Source organism: Adiantum capillus-veneris, chromosome 25 (assembly GCF_014529385.1).
Source record: "Adiantum capillus-veneris isolate H3 chromosome 25, ASM1452938v2, whole genome shotgun sequence".
NCBI classification, from domain to species: domain Eukaryota; kingdom Viridiplantae; phylum Streptophyta; class Polypodiopsida; order Polypodiales; family Pteridaceae; genus Adiantum; species Adiantum capillus-veneris.
In genome coordinates, this window is record NC_140955.1 from 82,949,752 (window position 1) to 82,959,019 (window position 9,268).

The window sequence follows — 9,268 nt, forward strand, 5'->3', positions numbered from 1 at the left end:
CCAACCCCAGCTCAAGAGGTGGCCTCGACTTCAAGAATCTCTGAAGAAGAAGAACAAAGGCTCCATGACCAAATAGAAAAGTCAGCAGAGGAGAGTGCCAAGGCGGAAATGGAATGGGAGAGGAGACTCCTAATCTCCATTAGACTTCAGGGACTAGACACAAAAGTTCTCCATGAACAATGGATGCAACCCAGCCTGCCTTTCCCTTTGATGAAATTTGAAGTGCTAAAGACGAAAAAGAGACTAGAAGGAGAGCAGTTTGTCGCTCTTTATGAAGGCGACATCACAAAGGAGGAACAATCAAAGAAGATAGTAGATTCACAACCTAGATGGAGGAAAGGTTGGCTGAACAAATACCCAGCCTACCTCATCTACTTGGTGGAGGCACCAAAGGAGATCCGGGAGGATGCAACCTTCTGCCCGGTGCCAAGAGTCAGAAACTGGAAAGAGCATGGCAGGATTGCAGAAAAGAAGCCAAATTGGCTTAATTATCCTAGGATGCCAGGACCAAAGGGAGGAGAGAGAATAGGTAAAGCCTACATGGTGAAAACCCTAACGGGCACCATCAAGCTCTTTACTGGCTCTCCTGACCTTTCATGTCAGATGCTCAAGAAAATCTGCAGGACTCTCTTAGCTTGCATTGAAGTGTTCGCGCTAGATAAAGCCACGACCTCGAGTCTACTATCGACGGCCGACACGGTGTCTGATATGATGTACGATCTTTCATTGCAGCCTTCTCCAAAAGTGTTACACCTCCTATACCAAAGGATTATGTTTTTGCCTAGCTTCCACATGCAAACATTCGAAGAAGCTTTCTACACCGGCTTTTTCACCCATGAAAGCAAAATATTCGGCCCAACCTTGACCATCGGCAACCTACGATACGAATCACATTTGCAGATGCTCAAGACGACAGGACTTTATTGACCAAGCATAAAAGTCATGTCAGGGACGACATGAACGCGGGGGGGGGGGGGGGAGTGTTGAGCCAGTAGAGGATCACACCCACATTTTTGCTCACACTCATCATTTTGTAACCATTGATTGTAATAAATGTCTTTCCGACATTAATTTTGATTTGAGCCATTCATTAAGTAACGGGACTCAATTGAGTTTCTAGCTTGTAATCCCGAAGTAATTTCACTTGCTGATGTAATTAGTTAGAGATGTTCTCACCTCCAAGGCTGAGGTATATAAGCCAAAGTTTTTGTAACCTAAGGGGGAGATTATTAATCAAAGTGAGTTTTTGAGCGCCGTGACTGTGTCTGAGAGAGAGAGAGAGAGAGAGAGAGAGAGAGAGAGAGAGAGAGAGAGAGAGAGAGAGAGAGAGAGAGAGAGAGACTTATCTACTTGCTACGCGAGCTACGGAGCCGCCATTGGAGAAGCGACACTGCCATTGTGTTAGCAACGGCAAGAGCTACGCACAGATACCAAGAGTGCGTGCTATCGGCTTCTATGTGTGGTAAGTTCCTACGAGCTTCGGTGTGAGTTTTCTTCCAACTCGTGTGTCGGAATTGAGCGTGCAGCATATCTATAGAACCACAACGAGTAGAGCTACACATTAGTACCATCGGGGTCAAGTTTCGATCACCTGTATATTTCGGCCTGTCTTCATACGCGTTTACCGCACGGAGTGGTTATAGGTTGAGTTTGCAGTTCAAGTCTTTAGGGTGTTGTTCTTACCTAGTGTATAGACTTCCCCTTGAGTTTGAGATCGATTCAATGATTCTAGATCTTGTTTCGTATAGCATTCGTTCGTAGTACGGATTTCAGTCACTTGCGTATTTTAAAACTTAGATTTGATTTCCTTAGTAGTGATTGTCATTAGAAGGTCGAGTAGGTGATTTGACACCCACCTAGTTGTTTCCATGTGCCTGCGGGTCAAGCTCCGTCCTCGTCTGACAAATTTTGTTGTTGGTTGAGCTCTCGCTATTTAGCTTCTAGCGGCGTAACCGCCTTAACAACCCCATACTATAGCAACAAGGCTGCATGATACAACCGAGCATTGGACGGACTGTACTGAAAAGCACCTACATGGACCGTAAGAGAGAGGTAGAGGTGATGGTGAGGCAACTTTACACAGCTTGTCGGTGAGAGAGGAAATGCCGACGAGATGGGATGGCTACAATAGCACACACATTGAAACCCTCACTTCTCCCCTCCCTCTCTCTCTCTCTCTAAAAAAATAATGCACAAAATTTCTCCTCTTCAAGTATCATTCTCCTCACATACCATTCGGAAAACTACTAGATCAAGTACTAAAATAAGTCTCACAAAAAGACCAACTAAAACTGCTCAAAATGAGCGGACTACACAAAAAAGTGACCCTCTTAACCAGACCCCCTTCTCCAAACTCACTATATTGAAGCTCTATTAGCTCACAAGAGGTTCATTCAAAGATAAGCTTGACCGGTCGATTACATTACTTGGCCCAGTACCAGCTCGAACCATTTGTAGTACCTCCATCGCCTCTGCCACTTTGGCTTTTAGCGCCTCTAGAGATTCAATTAAATGTAAAACTTCTGGCTGATCCATCTCCAGTAACATGCCCTTAACTTTTCCTGCGTGACCATGTTCGAATTGATCTACAAGTGGATACAGTTGCTCGCCCAACATCAATCTCTATTGTTCAGGAGGAGCCGATGCTAGCCTAAGGCTTATGCCAAAGCAGGAATATCCTTTCTCTCTCTTTCTCTCTCTCTCTCTCTCTCTCTCTTTTTGAGGACAAACAAAGTATCTTTATCTTCATTGACACAATGATTCTCCATCCCATGGTTCAAAAGAAGGAAATGCATGCATCGAAAAATAGCAGCTGGCTCATCTCATGAGATTAACAAAATTTTCGTGATGATCTCCCCTGGCCATTCCCAGGAAGCTAATCAATAAGGTACAAATCCTACAGGACTTTCACATATCTTCTCAAATCTTAAGACCTTGGCTTCTCCTTCTTTTCCTTGAAAAGGGCAAGGAGAGACACTCCCGATACCTTCACAACCTTGAACCGCACTCCAGAAATATCACCAACAGCATGTCCCTTACGAACGAACCCATCAATCAACACTTCATCGTTTTCTTCAATGTAGTTTAGGCAACCATCATTTGGAACAAAGGCCGCAATCTTCTTTTTATCCTTGATAAGCTGTACCGTGGCACATTTTCGAATGGCAGAGCTGGGCTGCTTGTCTTCACTACCAATCTTCTCAAGAACAATGCCCTTGGCATGGGAGGAGCCTGCGAAGGGCTTCTTCCACTCGTTTCCAAGATTTCTTTTCTTATATGCCTTGTCTGCCCAGTTTGCGACCAGCTCTCCCATACCACATGTTTTCCCCATGGTGGCTGTTGGTTGTTACGCCTGCGACTGCTGTTAGTGCCCAGGAGCTCTCTCTCTCTCTCTCTCTCTCTCTCTCTCTCTGTCTCTCTCTCTCTCTCTCTCTCTCTCTCTCTCTCTCTCTCTCTCTCTCTCTCTCTCTCTCTCTCTCAATTTTTTGAAAAAAAAACCCTCTGAAAGAGTGCGCGCCGGCGCGTGCTCTTTCAGAGGGTTTTTTTTCAAAAAACTGAGAGAGTAGGGGGTACCCAATGATGAAAAAGGTTTTAAAAAAAAGCAAATCTAAGCTGATCCAAGCGAAGAGCGAGGCAATCCTCAGAAGGCGTCAACGAGGCTTGGGGTAGCCGATAGCAGGGTGCAGACCAAGAAGCTACAGGGTACAAGGGTCGCACGCAAGCCTTCAGGACGCTTCTGCAAGTTATGCGCAGCTGGCAAAGTAATGGAGCTCACAAATGGTGGGCGACGAGCAGAGAAAGAAATGTGTTGGGAGATGAGCACAGAAAGAAAGGTGGAAGGTGGTTCGACCGGCAACCAACAACTTGCCGTAGGCGGGCTAGGAGCGAAATGAGATGTACAACACGAGTTCTCTCTCTCTCTCTCTCTCTCCCCCGTGCCATGCAGATTTGCCAAACGTCTGTGAGTTGCATGGAAGGTATGCATGCAAATTTGACCTCTCTCTCTCTCTCTCTCTCTAGCCAGCACGTTTTCTGTTGCGCCTTGGCAAGCCAGACTCTTTTGCACCCGTCCAATAATGAGGTTCACATGTTGTGCGCAGTCTCTTCAGGAGAGGATGCTACGGTTAGAGAGGCCTTGTGTATACTTATGGGTTCTTTTCAACAATAACTGTGGATTCTTTAAGCAGGTGCTGGCCCTTTGCGTTTTTTGGCCTGTCTCCATATGCATCACCTACGCGTGCACCTTTAAGCAGGTGCTGGCCTGTGGTCTTGCTTTCACGAGACACGAATGGGTAGTCTAGTGAGAGGAAAGCATGTCTTGTGTGAGGGAAGGCTTGCATGAGGGGAATCATGGCCTGCTGCATCAGGGAAAGCTTGTGTGAGATAATTCGCATGAGATCAGAATTCCTAACGTGTGGTGGCTAGAGAGGGAAAGAGAGTGAGGAGAGCTGGTAGGCAGCATGGGAGGGATTGGGGGTGCGGTTGGCACCCAGGTGGGCATCTAGTTGTTAGCGGTAAACATAAAAGATGGCAAGGGTGGAAGGTTGATCAGCGGGAGGAGGTGCATGATGTGACAATCTCTCTCTCTCTCTCTCTCTCTCTCATGCGAGGTCCTGTTGTCCATGCGCTCTGTATGGCAGTAAGCATGGTGGCAGATGCGTAGTGGAGGAAAACTTGTTGCACAACGGGGCTGCTGTTGCCGCCCACGCAGAGGAGGCGATACAACCAAGGTTGAGGAAAGGTATTCACGTAGGGAAGACAGAATATTCTTTGTTATTGTATTTTAATAAGAGTAGAGCGAGTAGGTGTAGTAGAGTAGAGAGAGAGAGATGCACATGTACATGCACGCATTAGTTCCGCACCTGCAAGTTGTAAACAGAAAGTTTAAAGATTGCATGCTGGAGCTGACTCTGAGGAGGACGAATTCTCATTGATGTGGCACAACACATAACAGAGAGGCGCAAAAGTCTTTGTTTGGCACCGACAAGAAGTCAAGCAGCACGAGTGTTGGAGATGAGCTTGCCGACGGGCATGCCGCCGTTCTGGTACACTTTGAGGTAGGTGCAGACGGAGCTGTCCGGCCTCGACATTTAATTGGAGGCAGCCTAGGAGATTGCAGAGATGGGAGTCACCTATGATTATGGAAAGACGTGGAGTCCACTCGAGGGTCAAAGATGGGCTGGTCCAGCTGCTCCAAGCATGGGTGGCACGGCTGGCATTGCAACCACGTTAGGTCGGAGGCTGTGTCCATTGTCATGTGAAAGAAGCGACGGGTGCTGTCCACAATTACAGGTTGCACATAGTAGTTAACGCTACCAAGCTCGTAACCCGGAGACGAGTAGTAACGTTCAACACCTTCGATCTTGGAGTGCCTGCCTAATTAGCTAGCATGTATTGTTATTTATTATGCATCGCTGCTCGTCTCCAGCACATCCCAACACCGACATTGCAGCGTGGCTACTCTGCTGAATGATGAACGTAAGAACGGTGCTGACGTTGCTCGAAAACTTATTTTGTTTGGTCATGATATTGAATGCGTAGGTGTACGTCTGCACGGCTGAAACTAGAGCTACCAATCTATTTAATTCCTTTATATGGTAGGCCAGGAAGTTATTAGTATTTGATAAAAACTCCCATGCATTTTGACTTCCATGGAGACTCAAGGTCACACTTCTTGAGGACTATATGTCCTTACCTTGATATTGTCCATGTGCAAAGGATTATGTGCCAAATTCTTCCATGGCGGACGTACATCAGTATAGTGCATGATACGTCAGGGAATTCTGACAATTTGGAACCCTGGTCCAATGTGATTTTCATAGAGCAGGAGCTGCAGCGAGAGTAAAAGGAGGATATACAGCTAGATAGTGACAAAGAGAATGGCAGTAAGGAGTTTATGATGATTTTGGTCAGCCACATGTCTGCATGGTTAGAGAGGTATGCATGCAACATGCTGCCCGAGGATATGCCCGCAAATTTTTGAAAGGGTGTGTTAGCACCACTCATGCATATGTGTTCGCACCCAGCTTTGTGCGAGGCAATTGTGACACATCTTAAGAGGCAGATGTTGGAGCTCTTCCCGACTAGGTAGCACGATGAGACAATAAGTAGAAGACAGTTTTCAACGGAGAGAGAGAGAGAGAGAGAGAGAGAGAGAGGCTATCCTTTCCCTGTCAGAGATTCTTCCTTTGCTTTCCTCTTCATTGCTATTTCCTTCCAAGCCGAATGGCAATGATTACACCCCATTAAAAGGAAGGAGAGAGAGAGAGAGAGAGAGAGAGAGAGAGAGAGAGAGAGAGAGAGAGAGAGAGAGAGAGAGAGAGAGAGAGAGAGAGAGAGAGAGAGAGAGATGATCCCTATCCATTCTCACGTAGCACATATATGGAGGTCCATGGGGCGAACTGAGGAGGAGGGTGTCAATCTCATCGAGGGCAGGCTCAGATCAAAGTCGACATTTGGTATCTCTAAACGTTCCTGAAGACCCATAATAACTTGATGTAGAGTGAGAGAGAGGAGAAGAAGAAGAAGAAGTGAAGAGCTCCCAAACTCTCTTTATTCATGAGATTAGTTTAGTGGCAACAACCTTACCTTTTTAGTGTAAAGCTTGTGGTTTAATCCTTTGATTGGGGGGCTGAAATTGGAGACGAATATCAATATGCCATTATAATGGTTCCAAGTGTTCTAGCCCATCAAAGAAAACACTCTACCCAAACCTTGTTCAAAGGGTTTTGTCGGTCAAAAATTTCTGGTTGATTTACCATAAAAAATAGGTGCAATCTTCAATTAATTTTTTTGTTGTTGTGCTTGAAGTCACCTAAGAAATCATGTTTGGTTTTTGTTTTGTATATGTGCCTTGCCCTATCTCACTCGTTTTATGGATTGCTCGGAGAATCTCGCTCGAGCTTTGAGATTTCTCAAACCTGCAGCCTTCAATAATAGAGTCAACATGCAAGTAGGGTAAAAGATGCTCCATTGTGTGGCTTTCACTTAACAAAAATATGAGAGAGAGAGAGAGAGAGAGAGAGAGAGAGAGAGGGAGGGAGAGACTCGGACCCCGAGGCGAAGGTTAATTCAATGCCTCATAACAAGCTGGTAAATAGTGGTAGCTCCTCAAGCTGTGATTTTGCCTTTCGTAGCACCTAGTCCTTATGAAGGCCACTTCAACTCATTGTCAAGATCAAGAGGTCTTTTTCTCACTCAGCTAGCAAGGTTAGGAGTGCAACCTTCTCGCTAGGTTGATAGCATAGTGTGGCTTGCAAAACTCAAAGCTTCTAAATTCTTTGAAGTAGACGTCGCTTTGTGTACCCATAACATTTTGCATGCCAATCCAGCAATGGGTGCTCACCAAGAAAGAGGTAAGTGTAGGAGCACTCGTTCTAGAGCTACTTGTTGAGGAAGATAGAGAATGTACATTATATATCACACACACACACACACACACACACACACACACACACACACACACACAGAGAGAGAGAGAGAGAGAGAGAGAGAGAGAGAGAGAGAGAGAGAGAGAGAGAGAGAGAGAGAGAGAGAGAGAGAGAGAGAGAGCTTGGTAGAGGAGAATGTGTTTTGACGACTTTCACAAATATCTTCTCATCAAAATTTGTAGTGCTTGTGTTTATATAGAAATAAATTGTTTCTCTTGTTTTGTTTATATGTAGAACGCCTAGAACTATTTTCAACATTAATAAAAATACACACATACACACAAGGAGATGAAGAAGAAGAAGATGGAGATGGAGCAAGAGCACTCTTCAATTGCACAAATGAGAGAATGAGTGAATTTTAGGTTTAGTTGACTTTTATATGAGCTCGCCCCATTCACACTTGGGCACCCATGCTTAGCCAACTAATCCCTTGAATGTTCCAGTTAGAGGCGCCTCTCATCGGCGATCACTCTTACCCTTTTCCTATTGGACCGACAAGCCCGGTACATGGCTCTAGCAAATAAATAATACAACGTCCATCGTAGGTGATAGGAATGTGTGTGAGGGTTAACATGCCCCCCTTCCTGATGTAGATTCCGTCCTCGAAAGCTATTGAGTTGAAGCTCGTTCGTTGAGGTGGAAGAGCATTTGAGATGAATGTCCTTAGCCTTCTTCAGTCACTGCAAAATCAAACAACATTGGCACAATAATTGCATTCTCATCTACAATTAAAAAGCATATGCAATTTTAGGCAGACAAATTGATTGGTGGCATAATTCTAAACCATTTGTCAGTAATAAACATTAAATTGCAATATAATCAAATGCATAAACAATTGGGAAGGTAAAAAACTAAACAAGTTTGGGGTCGCTAATTCAACAGTCAAAAGGCACTAAAGATCGACTATTAATACCATGGGTAAGTTTCTTAATTTTCTCTGGTCAATTAAGTTGTTATTTTATTGTTCGAGGGCTGACTAGAGGCTATACCTAGAAGACCTTGTAGTTAAGCTACGATAAAAGGAATTTCTCATGAAATCATCGCCTGACTGATTACCATTTCTTTGACCCCCCAAAGTCTTTTCACATTGTTTCAATTTTGATGTGTGTGCTTATTTTGTATGCCTTGGGTTTTTTGATTTTCAAGGAAAAGCGCCCACACTGGGAACCTATAGGGCTCTAGTACCATAGGCGATACATGTGAGTGGAGTACCAAATCAAGCTGAGATTTCTCTTTCAACTTAAGATTTTTACATTGTGGCACTTTGATTGATTTTGTTTTTTGTTTGTTCGTTTTCAACATTTTAATTTTGTAACTTTGGGGGGTCATATAACACTTCTACCCTCCCCAGGCTCATCACACTAGTAAACTCCCTTTATAATACTTAAGCTAAAGGTCAATAGGGACTAAGCCCACTAGAAAGCCTAGTACATTTCACACAATGCTGTCTAAATCGGATTAAGAACCTAAGTAACCATTAATTATTAGGAAGGCATTCCCCATGGTATTAAGAGAAGATCTCTAACACCTAGCTTGGTCAAACTAGCTTAGTCACACTGCTTGATTTTTAAACCTAGACAAGTGATTATGACAAAAAAATACATTGAATTTAATGTTTGATACTAAGAAAATGTGCTGGATATTATGCTATCAATCACAATTAAAACAGACAAACATGGATGCAAAAAGATAAGGAGCAATGTTAATGGACAAGAAACACATGTTTGTGTTGATGGCCGTGCTTGATTTGAAGTGTGAACGAGAGAAAGATTCCATGAAGGTCCAAATCCTAACCACAGCAACACATTCCTGTACACACTAGGAAACACAAAGAATAC

General features: G+C 44.3%; 1 pseudogene; it reads right to left on the reverse strand.

Annotated features, from left to right (window-relative positions):
• Window positions 1-2,926: 2,926 nt before the first annotated feature.
• Window positions 2,927-3,331, reverse strand: LOC147425183 (small ribosomal subunit protein uS12 pseudogene; annotated as a pseudogene).
• Window positions 3,332-9,268: the final 5,937 nt, after the last annotated feature.